Below are 22,774 nucleotides of genomic sequence, written 5' to 3'. Positions count from 1 at the left end.
AAAACTGACTGAATACAGCATCTGAATTTATGTGTTATCTGCTTCAATATCCAAGTGATTATATATTTTAATGCATCAGATAAATTGATGAGAGTCTGGCTACTGAGCCAGCGGGTGCATAAGGATCTTGATTGCTCAGGAATATCTTACAGTTATGGACATATGGGGAAAGACAGACATTCCTAAAATGTTTCTGTTATGTGACACAGAGTAGAAAAAATATTCAAAAGTACTACTGGGTTCAGTGATCTAGTTTTCCCCACCATCTTGACACTGTGCAGTTAGGGACAGCAGTTGCACAGGCAAGCATCTGAACTGGCGTGAAGCATGAGGGCTGTGTGTCTGTTCAAACACATCACACCTATGGAGAGATGTGTTAATTGTTTACATGAGGAAGCACATCCATGGCATCATCCACTGATACCAAGCGGAGCTCTGTAAAAGTCATAATTTCTTCCTAGGTGCCACTGTATTTGTATATTCACCTCTGGTGGCCAACTCTAGTTGTATCTGGCATAGCTGCTGATGAGGCATTAAGCAAAGTATTATTTTCACAGCACTGCTGGCATCCACAGTACTTTTGGGCAAAAGCATGTAATTGTTTATAAGCCAAGATGGCTAGTCCACAAAACCAGCAACAAGTTGGGAGGGTGTGTGGGAAGCACAGGAGGGAGTGTAAAAAGCAAGCAGTGTAAAGCAAGAGGAAAAAAAAAAATTTAAAGACTTTTTCTAAAGGAGGAAGAAGATTATCTAGCCTTTATTACAAAGGATTTTCCTTTTGGTGTTTTCCTTTTTGCTGAGCATGGCAGAGTAGAGATTCATCATGAAATCTAGCAAAAGCAGCATGCTGTGATGAGAGATACATGTCATACTTTGTTTGCTCAGTGTCTCAAGAGCTGTTCTAAGACCAAGGTTACAAGTCCTTAAACAAATGGAGACTCCTTTTGTTTTGAAAACTCTTGTTGGCACATTAAAATGTGCCAACAAAAAGCATAGGCTAGGGTATGTGTGCTTCTACCACACATTAGCATTTTTACTGGCCAGGCTATTTTTTTCCCTTTAGGGCTCACCACCTTATATTGATATACAAGGATGCTCTGTTCTGTCCCAGTGCCATGCCCTGCAGCTTGTCCAGTTCTAACTTCATCTTCTTATGCCCTGTCTGAGGTAGGTGGGATCCCTTGGAAACTTGCACATCCACCTAAGGACTTCTGAATGCATAAACACAGAGGCTGGCAGGGCAGTTGTCCCACCAAACTGAGCCAGGGGTCCTGCCTACCCAGTCCCCAGTAATGGTACAGGTGTATCCCACAGCCACATGCCAGACAAGTGGCCTTCCAGCAGGGTCCCAGTAAGCAAAGGGAAGCCAAACTATATGCTTTTTCTTTTCCCATCCATTTGCTCTGTTCCAGTGCTCTGCTGGGTTTCAGAGTGTGGCTACGAAAGAGGTCTGACACATCCTGTGGCACCCAGGAGAGGAGCATAAATGTATCCTCAGGACCATTCCCAAATTATCCTCATTTTGTGAAGCTGTCAAGAAACCACGGTAACGGCCTTGATGTGGAAAGGGAGTTTTGAATGGCAGTTGCTGACGCTTAATTTATTTCTCCTCCACTTGGTCTCATGACTGGCTCCTCCTTCCCTCTCCCACTCGCTCTGTGCAGCGTCGTTCTGCAACAGCTTTCCTTACATTTCACTGTACGCAGCCTCATAATTTTTACCACTGTGAAATGCTTTGGCATATAGGCAGTGAGGAAAAATCTGTGTAACAAGCCTCATGCCTTAGAAATATTTTGTGTGTTCCTCTACAGAGGATAGAAAGTGTAAAAACACAGGGGAAAGTACTCTGTGAAAAAGATGTATTGCTATATGTCACATGAACACTGTTTGAGAGTTACAGATTCCTGCACAAAACATAAGACATCATAAACAAATCTCCTGCTATCAACCTATATCAGAAACCAGAGCTCAGCTGCCATGAGGGTTGAGGCTTGGTAGAAAAGGGACAGGGAGGAGAGAGAGAGGAGCCCTCAGACTCTTCCAAGCAGATTGCATCCTGCCTTTCTCATTCACACGCTCAGAGAGCGTGAGACCCAGGTATCCCTGCAGCCCCTGAACCCACACATCACAGGCTGTGATGGAGATGCTCCTGCTTGGCCCTTTCCCAGGTTTTGCTTGGAAAAAGCAGACAAAGCTGGTGCTGAAGCAAGGTGAGATGGTACTTTTGCTGTGTTCCCTCCACCAACTACATGGCCTCCCTGATGGGGATGCCACCGTGGCCACCCTGAGGTGGGGAAGGAGGACCATCTCCTACCTCCCCCTCCTGCTGTGACAAGATACCCACCTTTCTCTGCACCATACCTGCCCAAATAGCACTTTCCTCAGAAAAAAGGTGCTGTGGGCAATGGAAGTAGCTGTGGGTTGCCTTTGAAGTGTCCTGAAGCTTAGCTGGTGCATGTGCATGTCTTGCTCACCCATCAAATGATGGGAAGGGAAGTCAAAATAGCTCAGTTGGAAACAACTGCCAAGGATAGAAAATTCTTACAATTGAACATGCCTTTTGGGAAGCAGGAGGGCAGCGCAATTTTGATGAGAAAGGCCGCTTTCATTTTGGGGTTAATCATGCAGGGTTCTGAACTCTTTCAGTCCTCATTCATGTTGATGGGAACTGACTGTCCTCAGGCTACCTGGCAGGCATGGTCGCTAGGTCAGTTCTCATTCCCCTCTTCCCCACAGTCTGTCACTTCACTTCCTAAAGATTGTCTTATTTGATGTCATCCATAGCACAGGGAATTAATGAGGTTTTCTTTCAGAGTCTTCCCATTTATCCCCAGAAAGTCAGAGGAACCGATATTTCCCTCTGCTAGAAAATAAACCTCTAGGTAGATGAAGGAAAAGAGCACGTTGGATGCTTGTACTGTCCCTTTCCCAGAGTGGGGAGGGGTTTGCTCCTGCTCTAGGTCTCTGGAAGTTATGCTGAAAAGAAAGAGCAACTGTTTGGTGTCTGGCTGCCTTTGTGGGCTTGGGTTCTTTCTTGTTTCAAAGCATTGCTAGCCCTCAGGGAGCACCTCTGAGCAGCAACCATGCTGGTCCTCAAGAAAGGATGCAAGGCACACTTAATGTCAATGACATCTTAATCACATAGTCTTTGAAAAGGGAAAAGGCCAAGACAAGTACTTCTGTTAGCTTGAGAGTGATAGTATTTGATAAATAGGGCCTGCATGCATCTAGTTAAGATGCTCATATGCTGAGCTGTGCAATTCACAAAATGTAAATGGAGTGCTTATCAGATGGATTATTTTCCAAAAGCACAGGCAAAATTACAGTAATTACTTTTCCACCTGCTACATTATCTGTATTCCCAAGAAACTTTATAACTTCATACAGAAAATAAATAAATATTTACTTAAAAGATTGGAACAGCTGAGTAAAGGTTCCCTTCACTTCCCACAAAATCAGCGTTTTTCATGAACAAAGAGCTGTTCTTGGCAGCACAAGCTTTTCACTGGGGGTGGGGGGTGGGAAAACAGGTACTGTTGGTAGAAACTTTTTTCCAAGAGGATCACTTAATCACTTCTTTTCAGGATGCTTATTTTCCCTAAATACCCACTTCTTTGACATGCCCTTAGGTAAGACATGCCCTACTATTCTTCCTTCAGCAACTGAGTGCTTAGACACAGGTTCTTAGATAAAACAGCCAAGGTTATTGCCTGGGAATAATCAATATGAAGAACACACCATTTTAATGCAACATAAAGATTCATCTGCTTTGTCAAACCACAGCACTTTTTCTCCCAATCACGTACAATGCCTTTGTTTATTCTTTCTGAATCACAAAATATAAATCTGAAGTACAGGCTTTAAAGCTTAAAAAAAAAATCATCTGCCAGGGCTTGTTCAGCTCATCAAACTGTAGATCATGGTGTAATTCTAACACCAACTGGTTCTACGGCATCTCAGAGCTCCACAGACAAGTAGTAAGCCAGCCTTGTAACACTCCCCCATCCATCCCAAATGTAAGCATTTTAACCTGTTTTAGTTGCTGTTTTATCATCACATATGAAACCCAAAAAATGTCTGTCAATTGTATTCTTCATTACTCTAGCATTATAGTGCCCACAGTCTTTAATGTGTTTATCCTCAAAATTCCCCCATGTGGTAGGAAGTGCTGTTCTATTGTAACTGAGAAACTGAAGTGCAGAAAAGTTAGAAGACTTTGCACATTGCCACCTGGGAACGTCATAAGGGGTCAAGAGCTCAAGCCATGAATTCACTCAGGACCTTCTCACTTCCTTTCAAGCTTGCATTTAAGGAAAATTGTTCACAGCACCTCTCATCTCTGACCTGGAAATAATGCAGTGTCCTCACGGGGCATATCTGGATCTAAGGCAACCTGGCTGGCTGTGCACTGAAACAGCCTCAGAGCAATCACACTGCTCACCATGAGCTGTGAGGATGGGAACGAGCAGCTGGGTGGTGCTACACACTTTAGCAAAAAGCCCAGAAGGACATCCATTCCCTTAGTGCTAGCACCAGGATCTGAGGCTACATCCAGCTCCTAGGGCACTGCTGCAGCTTCTGATCTCAGCTTCTTCCCGCAAAATGCAAGCATGCAGTACACGGGTTAACGTGTGCGTGCTTGGTAGCTGGGCAGAGACCTTATAATGGGAGGGGCTATGTCACCCCCCAGACATCCATTTGAGCTTAAGCAAGCAACACAAGTTCAACCTCACCCAGTTCAGTCCGTGCCCTAAGTCCACGGAGGTATCAAGAAAAACACTGCTGTCCAGTAATGACATCCACTAGGTGCAATTAGTTGAAGACAGCTCAAAAGATACCAAGTAGCTAATTGAACATCGTAACTGCACCACTACACAAACTCCTTGAAAGAGCAGCAAAGGGTGAAAATTGCTGATGGCAATTTCCACAGTGGAGTAATTTTGCTCCAAGGCAAAGAGAGTGGTGAAGGAGAGAGTGAATATATATGTATGTCAGTGTAGGAGAGGGTGAATTCGTACAAGAGGGAGTGCATTAGAGTATGAGTGAGTGTGGAGGAGGGTTAGAAGTGAGTTTCTCAGAATTAGGGCAAATTCTGCATTTATAGTAGATCTTGCAGAGAAGCTACATGTGTGCATATGCATACACATGGTCATCACGGGGTCCTTTGTGTTTTTTTAAGACTCTTGTTTGGATATATATTTCCAGTTCTTGCAAGTGTAGGAAAAAAAGCCTTGAAGGTAAGATTGAAGGTCAGCTGTAGATGCAAAACCCAGAGAGTGTAGCAGAATTCAATATATATGTCACAAGATTCATTCTTTTTTCAGAGTGGAAAGATGGAGAGGGGAGATGGCAAGGGGGGACTGTTGCTATAATTGCCTGCTGGTAAAAGGCTGGTGCATAGGCAATATTTTTCAAGAGGAAGCGTAGTGTGGATGGACATCCCACCTCCATCACTGGGCAGAGGAAGACATGTAGAGGGTCTTGTATCACTAAAACTAGGAAGCAGGAATTAAATTGGCACAGATTCCTCATTCCTCCCTCTTTCACCATACCAGTGCATTCAGATAAGCAAAAAAAAAAAAAAAAAAAAGATCCTGTTTGCTATAACTCAGGGTCATGGGGTGTACACAGGAACACACTACTTCTACGAAATCAAAGGCTGAACCAGTGAGAAACTATGTTCCACGGCAATTTAGTAGAAAATATCTCTTTGAGATATGCAGTGCAGTAAATCCAAGGCCTTTGTGCACCCTGCATCTCTCCAAAATATATGCCAGGCAAACAGAGTCAGATGTTTAGGCTTTGGTTCCTACTCATTGCTGGTTTCCCTGGTAATCCACTCTAGCAGTATTCCATCTTTGAGACTCCTAAACACAAATTTTTGGGCTCATTTCCAGTCACTTATGTTTCCAGCGGGAACAGTCTATTTCTTACTTCTCCCACTTAGGCACAGCAATTTATACTTCTGATTCATGCTGTGAAGGACAGAGAGGAAGATTTTATAGTGGTAATGCCAATTGTCCCCTATCCCACAGTAACTTTAAAGTGCTTGGCAAAACCTCAGGAGGGGTGGGAACGTGCAACAGGAAAATAAAGTGTTCATGTAAGTATCAGAATTGCACTTTACATTTCCCATAACCCCCAAAAAATCATGTTTACAAAGCCAAAGTCTCTTCTAATTAAGAAAACACCTCACAAGGCAAGGATTTCACCTTTAAAGATGTTTCCTTTACCCCTGTTTCTGAAAGCATCAAAGAGCGAAGCAAATATATTCCCAGCGGTCATTGATTGTAAGACATCATTGATCTCTTGGTCAGTAGCTAAAACACTTTACCATGACTGTATTAACCTATGGATGAATCTAACTGTACATTAAGTTGCCTGTCTTTCCTTTACCCTTGCAGTGGTTCAGTGCAGCATTGGCTAAGGATGAAAAACATTTATTAGGGTAGTTTGTGTGGAACAGATTTATTCCTCAAATTGTCCACAGTTTGAAACTCCTAGCACCAGTAGTCCCTACAGCCAGTGTTATGATCATGTAAAGGATTAAGGAAGCCCATCTTTCCCTGAGTCTGTCCTTTTCTATTACTTCTATAAGGGAAATGGAATACAATCCTGAGATTTGGGCTGGCTGCTTGCTGACCTTACAGGGCACAGCCAAATTATTGGAGATGAATGTTTCTCTCAAGATGCTGTTTTCTATTATGGTCTTCTTTAGGAGTGGAAGCCATCTGGGATTGACTGTTCAAATGGAACTCGATTTCTAAAAGCTTTACAGCTTTACTATGTGCATGTGGCAATAATTACTTGAAATGTAAAGGCTGTGTGGATTGTGTTTTACCAAATGATTTAGATATTTGTGATGGGTTTCCACCTGTTCAAGTTTTGATTGCCAATTCACTCTATGCAGAAAAAAGTAGAGAAGGATCAACATTGTGTAACTGAGGTAAACACCTCTTGAGCTCTCAAAAGCTGCTTAACTGGTTCCCATTATTGAAATGTCCTCTTGACTGTGGACTATCACAAACTCCACATATGAATTTTTAAATTGGTTCAAAGCATTAGGCCACAAGCTGTCAACATCTTTGGAATAATTTAATGGTAATGAAGTTAAAGATAGCATTCAAGATAACCCCTTTAAAATGCCAAATCATTAACACACTCTTGCATAAATCCCACTTCCAAATGAAAGCTTTCACAAGATTCCAAGAAGTTTTGCATGTTAGAGCCCAAGTATGTTCATGCACAACTCTGAGTGATACTGTATAAGACAGAGAAGCGATTGAGAAGTCATCAAGGCCCCTAGGCCAGAAACTATAAAGTTGCAATTTGAGTTAAGATGGATAAAAAATATCATAATACACCCATATGAATTCATCATCAACAGCTTACCTCTTATGGTGTCTGGTTATGGGTTGCAGGTTCTCCCACTTGTCTCAGCTATGCTAGACACCAGTCGTAGCCAGAGTCCAACTCAGTTGTCCTCACACAGGGCACCAATTGTCACAGCACAAACAAACCAGTAGGCTGCAACAAGGCTTTTACCATCAGATTCTATTGTCCATCCTACTTCCCCTTCCTCCAAAGGCCAAACCACACTAGACCCCACCCCCCCCACCTATAATCCTCAGGGCTTTTTAACTACTTAGTGGAATGAGCTACAGCTGCACACACCCATGTCAATCCACCCACTGCCTTTGAGGCAAGGCCACAGCTGCATGTTATCAATGCTAATCAACCCACTGCCTCCATTCCTCTACACTACAAGAACCTCAAAACACTTTTTGCATATGGATGATATTGGTATTTTTATAGACTGGAGAATTAAATGGGAATTCTAGGTCTCAATTTTCATGTTGGGTCTAGTGGGCAGATACAATCCACATTAGCCTAAGCTAAATCCCACACCAATGGACTTGTAGGTGTCTGCAATGATAATGACTAAGCTGCTATCGTGGTCCTGGTGAGTGGGGTCGGGTGAGCTACTCATCTGGCTGCATACAGGAGTGTGTACCTCTCCCTAAAGCAGACATCTACACCTGGGTAGCTGAGTAGCCCTGCAGACTCTCTCAGCCTAGGTTAGTGACTCGCTTTTCCATTGCCTGTAACGGGACTATAGGCACTCTGCTCACACACCAACCTGTACCTTTGGAAATGTAAACTAGGGCCTCATCCTTCACAGAACCTACATGTTTTTGAGCTAGGTAAGCAGAGGCTTCAGTTGTGTCTCTGTGACTGGCTCCTTATAGACACAGATGGGTTTGGACATCACCTGAAAGACGTTGCAGTGCAAGGAATGCTGTGCCATGCAGTCCCCAATGGCCTGACTGCTCCTGTGCAAGGCAGCACTGGGCATTAAGGTTCAGGTCCCAAGATCCCTTTCCAAGGAGGAAGAAAGATGCCAACCTGCAAGCCTCTAGTCTTTGTTTCAAGGCTGCTGAGCCGCTCTGTGTTTATTTTCCAGTTTGGTTTAGGCAGAACAAGCTGCTTGATGCACATAGCTGCACTGGGCTGCTGGGCAGTCCGTAGACTAGCTCCAGCTCAGTCCTTCAGAGGAGAGCAGACCTGAAAACTCTATTCTGTGTCCTCACACACCTTCAGCGGAAGGTGTCCTTGCCCATGGCAGAGGGGTTGGAACTAGGTGATCTTTAAGGTCCGTTCCAATCCAAACCATTCTATGATTCTATGACTTCAGAGAGCACCGTGCCATGAAGATATTTCTGAATTGCTCTTTGACCCTGGGAAGAGCTTTGTGAATTTCTTCCACGGTTCTCTCAGCCCACTCTTTCGATTTTCCTCGCTGAACTCAGATACTGTCTTCTATACTGAGGGCAGTGGAGAAGGATACCATCTTCACTGGAGACTAAGGTCTGACTCTCATATGTGGATATATTGAATCCTTACAGAGCTATTTGTTTTACAATTGATTGTGTATTGGTATTCTGAGAAAGGAAACATTCAGTTTATCTTGCACATTGGGACTAGTTCAAACAAATGTATTGATAATGGTAATGTTGTGATCAGCCTACTTAGGAGGCAGTAAACTGGCACTGGAGTTAGCGCAACCAGCTCTGTAATAATTTTTTACATTGATCTACCATGTCTAGTTACATCCAGACCGGCCATTAAAATCACATTCATTGATCAGACTTTTGTTACCTGGGATGACACTGCTGATGTTGGGTGGTAAACCTTATCTTCACAGGGACGAGTCATTGCTGGTGCACATGTTCTGATGTAGAAAGCAGAATAACCTTTGGCTGTGATGACCAAGTGGAGCAGAAGCTTCTGAAAGTGACTGAAGCCTCTCTGCAGTTGATACATGAGTGGTAAGATTCCCCTCCGGACCACGTCTGTTAATCTATTAATTCTCAGACTGCTGGATGAAGGTGTGATCATCACCCGCTCCTTCCAGCAGCACATCATCAGCAAGTCTCTCTTCAATGCAACAATATCACAGCTGTAAGATCATCATCCTACTGAGGACAAGAGGGCTGTACTTGGGGTCTCTGCTTTTACCAAGAAAAGCTGTACTCTACCAAGCTGTAAAAGGCTGCCTCGGAGCATGAATTTGACACCAGTTCAATGACCAGTTTTGAAGTCTTTTCCTCCTTCAGTACAAGTAGGGAATATCAAATTAAACTGCCTGTTCAAAACCAAACTTCTTCACAATAAACAGTCTGGTTGTGTAACACCTTGCTACATGGCACAGCAGATGCCAAAAGTTTGTGTTAGTTCCCCAAAGAAATGGAATAAATTAATAGAAGAAAAAAATCATTAAGGGATAATAAACACGTAAGCATCAGCTCTGGAAGCCCCTACTGGTATGGGTCTTGGTATGATCAAGATCTGGTCTAACCCATTATGTCTGCTTTTAGAATTCACCCTGCTTCCCATTTTGAGAACAATATTGTCCATAAACAACGCTACATTTTGGCCTTGCAAGATTTTACAGTATACACTTTTTCCAGTTTCCAATGTACAGGAGACAGAAACAAGGGAACAGTGAAGAGTAGCGTTTGCCTGGCTCCCGCACTACAAATCCGTCACTGCAAGGCACAGGCAAAGCAGATGCCAGACTCAGAATTACAGCTGTGCCTGATGCACCAGCACTGCAGCCTGAGGATTAGAGGTGCAGATGTGTGTGTTGATCCTAATGCTGTACTCTTTTTCTGGGAGGACACAGGAGTAGAAAACTGCGACAACTGGAATTATAAAAAGCCTCACTAGTCTGGGTTCAAATTCCTGTTTAACAAACTACGTTGTTCTCTTAGGGTTTCTTCATATTTCCTGACCTCTTCCTGGCAAAAAAACCCAACTTCTGGCTGGCATTGAATTTTCATGTGTAAATTTATTTATTTTTTTGTGTGTCCAAAAAACCAGCTGCTGACTGGCATCGAATTTTCATGTGTAAATTTTTTTTTTTTTTTTTTGTATGTCCAGGATCATCTTTGTATATCTGTGGCATTTTATCTTGGGACATGAAAGCTGCCTATGCCCCTTCGGCATCAGCAGTGTTAGCATGTCCATGACTGGTCACTTGACAGCTTCCTCTGCTTACCTTACAGCAATCCCCTTCTTCTGTCAATACTTGGGACAGGTCAATAACTTTGAAAAAACCACTAGATTAAATCTAAGGAATGGGAGGGAGTTTACATGATTTGAGCTAGCACAGCACTGTATAGGTTCATTAAACATCTATTTTTAGAAACTATTTTCTTTTAAGATGCATTTATGATGTGTATCTATATGGCTTTTCCCCCTAAGTGTCTGGGTTTAGAAGCAGTATGAAAAGTCATTTCATGTTTAAAATACCATCACATTCTCCTGGCTGGTGATAAATATGGGATTTGACACTAGGGAAATGCTCTTCTATTAATCTGATCAGCGTTTTTGTTTGTTTGGTTTTTAATTTGTCCCTTTAGAAAAATTCTTGTAACCCCTTGGACATATTTTTTTTTTCTTTTCCTCCTCAGAGATCCTGAGATGATATTGAGTTACTTGGGAAATTAGATTTGTCAGCTTTATTTCTGGTTGCTGTCTACATTAATTTTATAATTAAAACCCAAAGATGTGTGTCTAATATGTATGAATCTACAAAAAGCAGAAAGAGGAAGTATGCTTAGGCCCATACAAAAGAAGTAGTTTGACACGTGTCAGTGTTACATTTCAATGCAAGAAAGGAAATATTTTTTTGGCACAGAGCTCAGAGAACATGTAGGGAAACCAAGCAAAACCTCATGAATCTGAAAATTAGTCTGTGAAATGTTTGTATTCACAGTCAGCTTTTGCTAAAACATTCAAATACAAATTATTGGATTGCAGATTTGGTATGCACTGCGGGTTTTGCTCATTTGTACATGTATTACTTACATCACATTTTGTATGTAAGGCTGGGATAGGGACGGAGAAAAAGTTTAATCAGGGAACTCCTCTCCTACCCACATCCTCTCAATTTAATTTTCTGCTGATTCTGATCATTCTACAAGTTTTAAGTAAGGGGAAATATATGTTTTCTTCTCCTCTATTCTGTAATGTCTGCCATTATTATTCACCACATACATTATAGCGAGCTTTGTCTGCAGCATCACGACCTGACCTTTGTGTGGCTTGCCTCTTCTGGAGGTGCTGTGAGTAAATCACTGCCTGTGTGTGTTGGCAGTGGCAGCATTCTCTGCTGGTGGGTACTTTCCCACAGCTGGGCTGCTTTCGGGGGGGCAGCAGCAGCAGGGTGGTGCTCTGCAGATTTAGGAGTACCCTGGGCAACAGCAATCGCAGTCTCTACCACTGAAAACCCTGCTTCAAACGGCAACATTTACCAGCTGTTCCCGTTTCACTAAAATCAGAAGGCTCTACAGAGGCTGACAAGCTGTGGTCTAGCATTTCCAGTGAGCCACAGATGAAGATGGGTCCATGAATTCAGCACACCTTTAATGAGGTGGCATTGCAGGATCCTGGACTGTACTGAGCACTAGATCTGTCTGAGAGCCTAAACTGGGATGAGATACAGTCACTGCCACAGACATGCAGCAGCTCTCTGTATTTCAGATAAAGTTATAATTGGCTGGATGTTGTAACCCTTGATTTTCTAGCAGCTACCTGTGGTGAAGACCAAGTGCACTTTCCTCATGTTTGTTCCTCCTCAGCTAACCACACTACCACACACCTTGTCATGATGCTTGAAAAACAGTGTCCTGAGTGAAAGGTGGAACCTAGTTCTCCTTTGCCAGCATGGCTGGACTGGGAAGACAAAGTCCAGCCCTATTTACACGGGACCTGTTAAGCAAAGGCTGGATACTGCCCCTACCTGCCAAATGCCAGATGGAGGCTTTGTAGCCGCTTCCCCAGTCTTATGGCAGAAGCCTTGAGTCACACTTGCTTTCTTGAATTTAGGTGCTGTAGTAGTGTCGGTGCCTGAAGTGCAATTCACGGTCTCAGTCAGGCACTATAGTTCAGGTTTCTTGTTTCTCGCACTCGAATAAAAATTTAAGTAACTGGTAGCTTTTGGTCCATCAGAACAAAATGACTCTGAGTGGACAACCTTTCATCTTTCAAGGCTAATTCATATTATGTATTTATATAAATCTTTATGGGTTCTCAGTTGCAATTGCTCATTCTTTACTTCTCTGTAAATTGGACGTGTTGCCATTTACATGTTGATTTGCCATATGTATGAGATTGTCATTATATGTATTTTATTATGTGGTTTGGTAGACATTTTTCTTTTGCAATTCTCTTCTACCCATATGACTTCCAGGAAAATAAATGGAAATTAAATAAAGAACAAATTAAAGGATGCGATGTGCTGAGGAGATAAAAAGCTGTGGTCGCTATAGCCCACTTGAATGGTCTTGAGACCTCGCACAGACACATACAGAAACCCACACCAATCTGTAGACAAGATGAGAAGGGATTAAGGCTGGATTAAGAAGACCTGAAGGCCTCCTTTGAAGCTCGTGAAGAATGTCCTACCCATCTACGTCTACTTCAAGGCTTGAATTTCTGATGTTTCTTTATGTCACACAGAATGCAAGTGAGAAACTCAGATTTTTAATTCAGAGGACTATGGTTATCAATCATGGCTACACGAAGGTATGCTGCAAAGACATCTGAGGACTAGCTGAAAACCCAGCAGTGGCCTTAAGAGTGCTGAGTGGTGACGTGTGTACCTGCAGCTAGGGGATCCATCTGGCAGGCATCCTTGGAACATGCTGGATGGATAAAACTGTGCACAAAGTGATGGAAACTGGGGCAGTGGGACATCTTGCTTATCCAAGAGTTCATCAGATAAAGTGCTCACCTGGGCAAAGAAAAATGTGGCTCTGCTTTCTGACCTATAGCATGAAGTGGTGAATGCCTCCAGCCACAGGATATTCTGTGAAGTTAGTGGAATGGCTAACATTTCTCATGTCTTTAGCTGTATGTCCACATGCTAGTGAAAATCCTGGTACTGATGGCTTTTAAAAGCAAATTCTTGGTAGGAAACATGCAGTGTCTGGCTGCGTTTTGGAGTGTTGCTGAGTAGCTTTGGTGTAGGTTTCAGTCACAGATTCCCTTGCTCGAGTATGTTTGGTGGCAGCTATCAGACACTCAGCAGCAGAGAAGGCAAAGGGGCCGCGGCGTAGCCCAAGTCTGTGAATAGTCATGTACTACATCTGTGACTAGCAAGAACTTTTTAGTAGTGAGTTATACTTCCATGACACGGCACAAAGTGTGATCTCTGAACATGTCGCTGGAAGAAGAGCCTTGGTACGCATGCATAGCTTCAAACTTGTCCATCTGCTGCTTAGCTGCAAAACTAAAACTTTGTGTATCAAGAGTTATTTTTTTTGTTACTCAGCTCTTGATGTGTGCTGTTTAGTTTGTGGGATTTTGTGTTGATTTTTTTTTTTCCCCCAGCCTAAACATTCTCATTTGGTTTACTTCTCAATGAATCAAATGAAGAGAGTTAATGAAAATCGTACTTGAGATTAGTTACACAGAAGAACAATAACACTGATCTTGGGATTGCCCGCAAGGGACCTTCTGTAACCTTCCCAAAGCCCTGAATTACTTGCATGACTGAAACCCTGGCACAGCTTTTGCTTTCCTCTGAACGTTGCTGCATGCTTGGATTGGAGCACCTGGGACAGGTATGAGCCAAAGGGGTCTGGGAGCTGAAACCTTATTCTGGTTATTTCTGGAAACCTTTATGCATCTCCATCTCCATTGGAAATCAGTGAATAAAGTTATTTCAAGTGTTTTTAGCAAATTCAGGAAGGTGTCCAGGTTCCTTTTTCAGTTAGGAACCAACGACGCTTCCTGCAGATAATTCATAGTTTTCTGTCGAAAATGCAGCTTGTTAACTGCCTGAAACAAAGCTTGAACTACTTCAAAATAAACTTTTCAGAAGAAGAAACCATGTAGAAAGAAGTTCAAAAGAAGACAGCCCAGATGGTACCCTATCTCTTAACCTGGGAGCAGTAAGTGGAGTGTGTTGAGCTGGACAGAGGCTGTACAAACACAGCTGTGATGTCTCCTGTGGCCAAACTAGCCAGTTCACTGCTAGAGTCAGTATCTCTGCGCAGTACTGTGACAGTCACATCACTAGTTAGCCTTTGATTAGGGCTCTTTGCCCAGATCCATCTGGTCTACCCTCCATTGTCTTTCTCAAGGCTGTCTATGACAGAAATCTCATCATTCTTGAAAGACAAACAAAAAATTTGAAGTCTGAATCCAGAACATGTCCAGGTTTCTTGCTGGTTGCATGACCAATATACGTCACTGAACTACTGACCATCTAGCCGTGTTTTACTGCTGGAAATAAAAAACTCCGCACTGCAGAAAAGCAACAGTTAAGTGTTGCATAAACAACTGCCCTATTCCATTTCACCCGGGCATGCACCTCCATGCTTTTTTTTGGAAGTATGAACTTCATGGAGCACAAAAATCAAAGAAAAGCTTTGATTGTCCCATGCTTTTCGTGCACTTGACTGTAAACCTTTGAAACAATAGGGATTTCAGCCTCCACACTGAAATTTCTTCAAAGAGGAAGAACAGTGAAGTGCTCATAAAAGATAATACTATTTTTTCATTGCTGCTCCATTTCCCCGTACTAACCTTTGTTTTAAGAGCATCTCATGGCTATAAACTACAGAGGGTTTTCTTTAGATTTAAAAATCATCTCAAAGTAGTCTCTGTGAACATTGCATGAGCTCTTTTTCTGTCTTTCTAGTAGGATGAACCTCCTTGCCAGATACGTACTTCGAAATCTTCTTGCTCTTTGTGAAGGCTGAGGGGGAAGAATGGGGTCACCAGCGTGGACTTCTTCATTTGTACTTCAAGAAAGGCTGCCTTTGCCTCCTCAGTCATTGGTAGGACAGTAGGATATGCATTTTATAGATCAGAGATTCAAATCCAGCCCTGTAACTAAAGCTTTTTTCACTAGCAGAATTACTGTGGCCTCAAATCAGGGTCAAATGTACATTCTGCAGGTGTCTTCTTCCTCTGCAGTTTGCATGGATGAGGCAAGGGCATCATGGGGATGGAAATGGAATGGCAGGTGATTCCTGTACACCTCTGCTGGGACAAAATTAGATGCCTTCTCTGTCCTGCCCCGTGGACAAATAAAACACCTGTTTCCAGAGCTGTCAATCAGGAACCTCTCAGGGTAAGAAATGTATTTTAGAAAACTGCTGTTGAGCCACCATCTGGCTTCCGTCTCTGATGATATGTTTTATTGTACAAAATGGGCTTCCAGTATCACCCTGCAAAGCAGCTCCTGCCTTGCAATTCTTTATGAGATAAATCAGCCTTGGGCTGGTGGCATGATGTTTATCCATGGCTCTTCATCTTCTGAAGACAAAAGTATAGATTCCGCCCTGATGAGACTTCAGATTTGTGTCTCCATTTAACCAAGTGATGAGTTCCACCAAGGTGAGAGCCAGTCAGAGCAGAGGGGTAGAAATGACATCCTGAAATGAGTTTTGACTGCCTGGGAAGTATTTGCTTTCCTTGAGTAATATATGTCCTTGCTAGCCTTCAAGGACAATAAATATTTTTTGCTAACATCACCATTCTTTATCAACCAGTAAACTGTAGAGCTAGAGATGCAAATTTTTCTTGCAGAGGGGCTCCTCTGCCATTGGAAGTTAGGATCATTTGAGTAGCTTATTTCTGGGATAGAGTCAACTGCAGAGTGGTTTTGGAAGGTTCCTCTTTAGAGAGTCTCAGACACAACACCCACCCAAGCTGACCCTATAGGCAGAACCAGCTAATGTAACTCACAAACTCTCACGCATTCAATACCACCATACTTTATAATGAATTTTTTGCTATGAAATCTTATCTCTTCTTCTTCCTTGTTCCCCCTCTTAATTTATAACAGGCTTCTGAAGTGTCTTGGGATTTGTGCATTTTTCTGATGGAACACCAGGTTCTAACAAAATCCCTCCAGTCTCTATTTTTAATCCTATTTTATGGTCTTCTGTTGCTCCATTCCCATTCCTCTCTCAAGTGTACCATGTCTCCCCTCTGTGAAATGCAAGTTAGCTTTTAGTGTCAGCAACCAGATCTGCAGAGTGTACAAGTTTTCCAGCCTCCTCCCTAGACACAGACAGGCTAATCAGCTGTATTCGGTAAGGAGCAGTGATGAAAACAGAAATGCACCAGAGGGCTAATTTTTAAATATAACACCTCTCATATAGGAACTGTCTTTTGGGGCAGTCTTAAAAAAAAAAAAAAAAAAAAAAAAAAAAAAAAGAGAGAGAGAAAATTTACCTAGTTAAGTGTATAATACTATTATACAGAGCTATTTCAGAGCAACTGCTTGAGAATGAATCTCTTTCTGGCCTTGGAGTCCTGGAGTAGCCCTTTAAATTCATCACCTATCTTCTTCCAAATTAACTGGTCTTTCCAGACAAGCCCTTGGCTAACTTATACCAAAGCTCTAAGACAGACAAACCAGTGTCAACGCCAGTGCCCAAGGGCCTAACTCAGCCAGCTTTTCACATTAAAGGCATTATGCCTTGTGTGCATCAGACTTTTAAAATGGATCAGCTAATATGTGCTAATGACGCGCATTTAAGCCCTAGTCTAGACAAAGCCTGCACGATTGCCCTCTAAATGCTTGACGCTATCAGCTAACATCCTGACAGCAGATCTGATTGTGCCATTTTAATCACACAAGGCTATAAACATCATAGAATTATCCAGACTTTCCCTGTAGCAATGAACAAACTCTGAAGGCCATGCATGGGACCTAAGCCCCAGATACCCTCTTGGGGTGAGAACTTTGCCCTTTCACAAACAAGCTTATCAGCAGGGATGGAAAAGGCAGGCTTTAGCATACGGAAAGGCATCTCTGCAGAGGAATCTGTTACACCAGAAGGATGATGAAAAAAACAATTTACTTGGACTACTGCTTTAACATTTGTGATTAGCTAATAGTCTGATAGAAATAGGAGGCAAAGAGCCGAATCGGAGCAGAGATGTAACTTCATGTTGTTCATGGACAGTGTTGATCACACTAATTCACATATCAGCTTTTCTCCACACATTTTTTAACAGGTGTTGAAAAATCAGAAAGGATGTTAAAAACAAGGATGCAATGATTTGAGGAAGAGAAGATAAATGCTTTATAGTGAAACACTTAAAAGCTCAATCTGTTTAGTTTATGAGAAAAAATACTAAGAAGTAAATAGACTACAATATATAAATATCTTCATGGTGAGAAAATATGCATTACTAAAGGATTATTTAATCTTGCAGAGAAAAGCAAAACTGGCTAGAAGAAGCCAGAAAAAATCAATTTAGGAAGTAAGGACACAATTTTGGCAATGCTAATCTCTTCTAAGAAACTATCAAGCAAAAAAAAAATATCTTTTCCATCACTTGATCACTTTGATTACAGCTGGATGCTTTTATAGGAGGTGTATTTTCATCCACCATATGCTACTGGGATCACTACAGAATTAACTGTGACATGGCTAAGGTACGAGCAGTCCAAGTGGATGATATTTTTTTTCCCTTCAATATTATGTATATAAAAGCACATAAATTGGCAAGAAGTACTTAACAGCCAGACATCTGAGCCAATGGTTCTAATATGGATGTGGCAGGCTTGCAGAAGTGCTCTCTGCTAGGTCTAAAGGAAGACATATGTTTTTCCTTTTGCTGCCCCCCAACTACCCCTATTGAGAGGAAGCATGACATTGGAGTCAGTCCATTAAGTCTGAACAGGCTGAAATGTTTAATACCCAGTGTTGAGGCAAAACACTTAATCAAAGGTACTCCCAAGTGTACCCATTTGATTTTGTTTACAAATTAGGATTTCCATGTATTCGATGTAATGGGTTTATGTAGTCAGAGGATCTGTACCTTGTAAACTTAATTTCCTGATTGGGCTGCTTTTTCAGTTGACTTACTTGTTTTTGAAACATTTCATTTTAACTCAGTAATAGTCATCCTTTGTGGTCCTAGCAGTCACAATGCGCTCAGAGAGTCTGGAAGAAGGAATGGCTTCCTTTCAGGTTCTGTCCTGCTTTATGGGCACTTAATGCCAATAAATATAGGAAGATTTCTTTTTTCCTGAGCATCTCATCAGTTGCTTCCAGAGGAGATTGACTGCAGAACAGAATCAGAAAGAATTTGCTGCTGTTTCTAGGGAAAAGTTAGGGGAACAGAGCTGCAGATCTTATGAGGGTAACCAGAGCGACAAGCTGAGGGACAACTTGTACCCTTTTATGGGAAAAAGATGATAAAAGTCTCACTTCAAATGCTAAACTCTGAGATGCATTTGTAAAGTGGACATCATTCCTGTATCAGACCTGGCTACTACTGGTACTGGAGGCATAAAAAGAATGTATCTCCCAAACCGACCGTTCCTTTCCCTCTTCCTCTCCCCAGACCTCATTCCCCAAATCAAATTACATTAGCAGGGAACATTTTTGTCATACTAACACCGATTGTCAAAGCCACTCTGATTTTAAATAAAACAATGCTTGCAAGACCAGATTTTTGACTCAAACAAGCCATCCTGAATGCTCTTAAGACAAATTTTCTAGCTTTAGGTTCCACAGCATTTACTGTACATGATGCGTAGCTAAATGTAGCGTAGCTCGATGTAGGAATTTCTCTAAATCTCAGTATAGCTGTTCCTTAAGTGAATGTGATGGTCTGGCAGTTGTGAACATGAAGTTTTGCTTGAAACATGCACACTTCAATAAACAATTAGACTCCACTATGTGTAATAGCATGAGGAGATACTAGAAATTTCCTTTTCAGTAATGGGGATAATGCAGTCTTCATCAAACATTGCTATCTCTTGTGGGTATAAAATGCAGTTTAACAGAGAGGTTACACTCGTCTCCCTTGAATGTACAGGGCGAAATGCACATTTGGCCAGGAGGTTTTGCACAGTATATCTCTTAAGCCTTCAAGTGGCAATCAAATACAGTGCAGTAAGAGGCTGGGCCCTCTGAAGTGATGAAAGTCAACTCTGCCACCACTCCAAGACAATTCAAAGCCAAAAATGAGCTAAAAAGCTCTCCTGGGAGAACAGGAGTTCAGGCCAACTGAGCTTACAGCTCTCTGCACAGTACCTTCAGCACATTTGGGCAGTTAGAAACCAAATCTCCTGCTCCACTAGTTCCTATTTCAGAAGAGGGGACCCTGCTATGACTTTCCGCCATAACTTGCAGTTGTATGCCAGGCTGTTGCACAGTTTTACCTCTTGAGCTTGTGGTTAGCCTGATGATGTGGTGTCTCTTTGGCCCTTTCCTTCCCTTGTTTTCTTTCCAGCTACCTTTGTGAGCATCCTGCTGACTGTAAATGCCTTTGAGTCTTTGCCAAACATGCATCCTTCTTCTACCTAACTCAACCGGAGAAACTTGCTGCAGGTCTTCCACTGCCTCATTTCACTAAGTACCACTTGGCCGCCTCAACATCTTCCTTGTTCGGGGGGAGAGTGTTGTGGTTTAACCCCAGCTGGTAACCAAGCCCCACACAGCTGCTCGCTCACTGCCCCCGCCATGGGATGGGGGAGAGAATCGGAAGAGTAAAAGTAAGAAAACTCCTGGTTGAGATAAAGACAGTTTAACAGGTAAAGCAAAAGCCGTGCACACAAGCAAAGCAAGACAAGGAACTTATTCACCACTTCCCATCGGCAGGCAGGTGCTCAGCCAGCCCCAGGGCAGCGGGGCTCCAGCACGCAATGGTTACTGGGGAAGACAAACGCCATCACTCCAAACATCCCCCCCCTTCCTTCTTCTTCCCCCAGCTTTACGTGCTGAGCATGACGACATACAGTATGGAATATCGCTTTGGTCAGTTGGGACCAGCTGTCCCAGCTGTGTCCCCTCCCAGCTCCTTGTGTTCTCACCACCTGTCCCTCCGCCCCCCACCGTCTCCTCACTGATGGGGTGGGTGAGAGGCAGCAAAGGCCTTGGCTCTGTGTAAGCTCAGCAGTAACAAAACCACCCCTGTATTATCAAAACTGTTTCCAGCGCAAATCCAAAACATAGCCCCATACTAGCTACTGTGAAGAAAATTAACTCTCTCCCAGCCAAAACCAGCAGAGAGCACACCGACTTCTGCTGCAACTGACCAAGCTTCTGTTCCCAACACCAGGATAAAGTGTCACAGAGAAAGGCTAGCCGCCTTTTCCACCTGACTGACTTCTTTTTTTATCATAGCTAACCGGCATCACCTCATGCCATTTTCACAGTTACTTTGCTGCAATGCCCAGCAGTACTAAGAAGTGCGCCGTCACCCACAGCCACGGCTCCACGGGTTTACAGCTGTGCTCCACTGACACACTTCCATATGGAGTACATCCTTCTGGGACATGATGGCGTCAGACTGATGGACACTACTGCTCAGGCAAGGTGGCTAAAGGGTGCTTTGCCAAAATTTAATGTTGGCTTGCAGGCCATCACTGTCTTCACCATATATCTGTAACATATCTGCAAGAGGTATAATACATAGACTATTGACCTTTTCAGTTGGAAAGGACCTACAACGATCATCTAGTCCAACTGCCTGGACCCTTCAGGGCTGACCAAACATTAAAACATTATTAAGGGAATTTTCCAAATGCCTCTTAAGCACTGACAGGCTTGGGGCATTGACCACCTCTCTAAGAAGCCTGTTCTAGTGTTTGACCACCCTCTCGGTAAAAGAAATGCTTCCTACTGTTCAGTTTAGATGTCTTTTAGAGATGGCTTCCTTGATATTCATCCCAATGTATCACTTCAGGACCCCCAGCTGGATCCCCCAAGGGTCAGGTCATCATAAGGACATTTCAGGAGCTAAGTGATGGAGCTGAGCATTTTAATCCCATTTCCCCCAAAGCTACTGAGCACACAATGTTAAAGCCAGTTCTGGGGTCCAACTTGATCCTCATGAGGATCCCCTTGAGTTTCAAGGTCTCAGCTGATACATTGCGATATTGCATGATGTCTACATGCAATTTATACTTAAAGTCGAGATCTTCCATGGTGGTATCTGAAGGCCAGTGAAGAAGGTTCCTTTTTAGCTGGTACTACACAAGGACTAAAAAGTCACTTTCCTAAAGCATTTATGGTCTAGATAGACATGAAAAAGCCAGGAAGGAAAAAAAAAAACAACCCAAACAGAAGAGAAACCACACACGCAGCAAATATGTTTATTAGGTGACAAGGTCCTGTCAGTTTTAAGATGTTTTGTGGCTATCTGGGATTGGAGCTGTTTTGTGGGAGAGGAGATGAGCTAAAGAGAAAAAAAGGTAGGACACAAGAGAAAAGGCAGGACAGAATATAATGAATAAGTACGGCATGAAGAAAGCTGAGGGGAAAGTTTTCTCACATCTCTTTTCCCCAGCATAAGCGCCATCCATACACTTTTATTTTACAATACTTAAATAAGAGTTGTCAGACCTAACACATTTTTGCCTGAATAAATAAATCTGTATGATCGCAAGAGAAGGAAGAGTTGTTATTTGGATTAAATTAATTAATTTTTGTTAACATAACTGGCATATAATTACTGGTTTCACCTGAGGAACTTAACACAGGTTCTGTGGCAACCATAATAAAGATGTATGTCTTTAGAAAATTTTTTGTGTGTACTGGCTGAAAGCATAATTTTCTCCCATAATAGACCTGCTAAGCCTCTTTCTTTTTCCCTTTTGTAGACAATTAACATTTCATTTAATATTTCTGTATTACAGGTAGATGCCAGAAAAGAAATAGGTCCTAAAGCAGTAATCACTAACAGCCATGCAGGAGAGTTCGTTCACGACTAATTGCATTTGACACTAATTGCAGTTCATTGAAGAACCTGAGTGAGACATCACTCTGACATCTATCTGGATACTCCCTGCGTCTGTTGCAATTTGCCATATTTCCTGCTGCTGGTGCCCCACTTTATAGGGCTAGCTCTCCTGCAGCTGGCTCCTCTGGCTGCACAGAGGTGTGACTTTCAGGGGGTGGCTGTTTCATATCCAGCATCATGCCAAATAATGTACTGATGCTGTTCTTTAAAGCAGGGCTCTGAAAGGAGTGATTCCTTCCATACTCACCTGCCTGGGTTGATACACACACTTCTTCAGCTTTTGCTGGCTCTTACAGGTGTGCTGAAATGCTGTGTATTTGACATTAAATCCTAAAGGACAGTTTACACTGATGTCCCTACTTAAGGGACACCGACAAGAGTGAGTTATTCCTTTCCTTCTGACCAAAGGCCAGAAGCATTATCTGGGAGTTAGGAGTAACTAATTGGATGCACCGTGACTACCCAACACAACACTGACAATGAG

Source organism: Falco naumanni, chromosome 2 (assembly GCF_017639655.2).
Source record: "Falco naumanni isolate bFalNau1 chromosome 2, bFalNau1.pat, whole genome shotgun sequence".
Lineage (NCBI taxonomy): Eukaryota > Metazoa > Chordata > Aves > Falconiformes > Falconidae > Falco > Falco naumanni.
The sequence above is the reverse complement of the archived record's forward strand: the minus strand, read 5'-3'. Positions refer to the sequence as shown.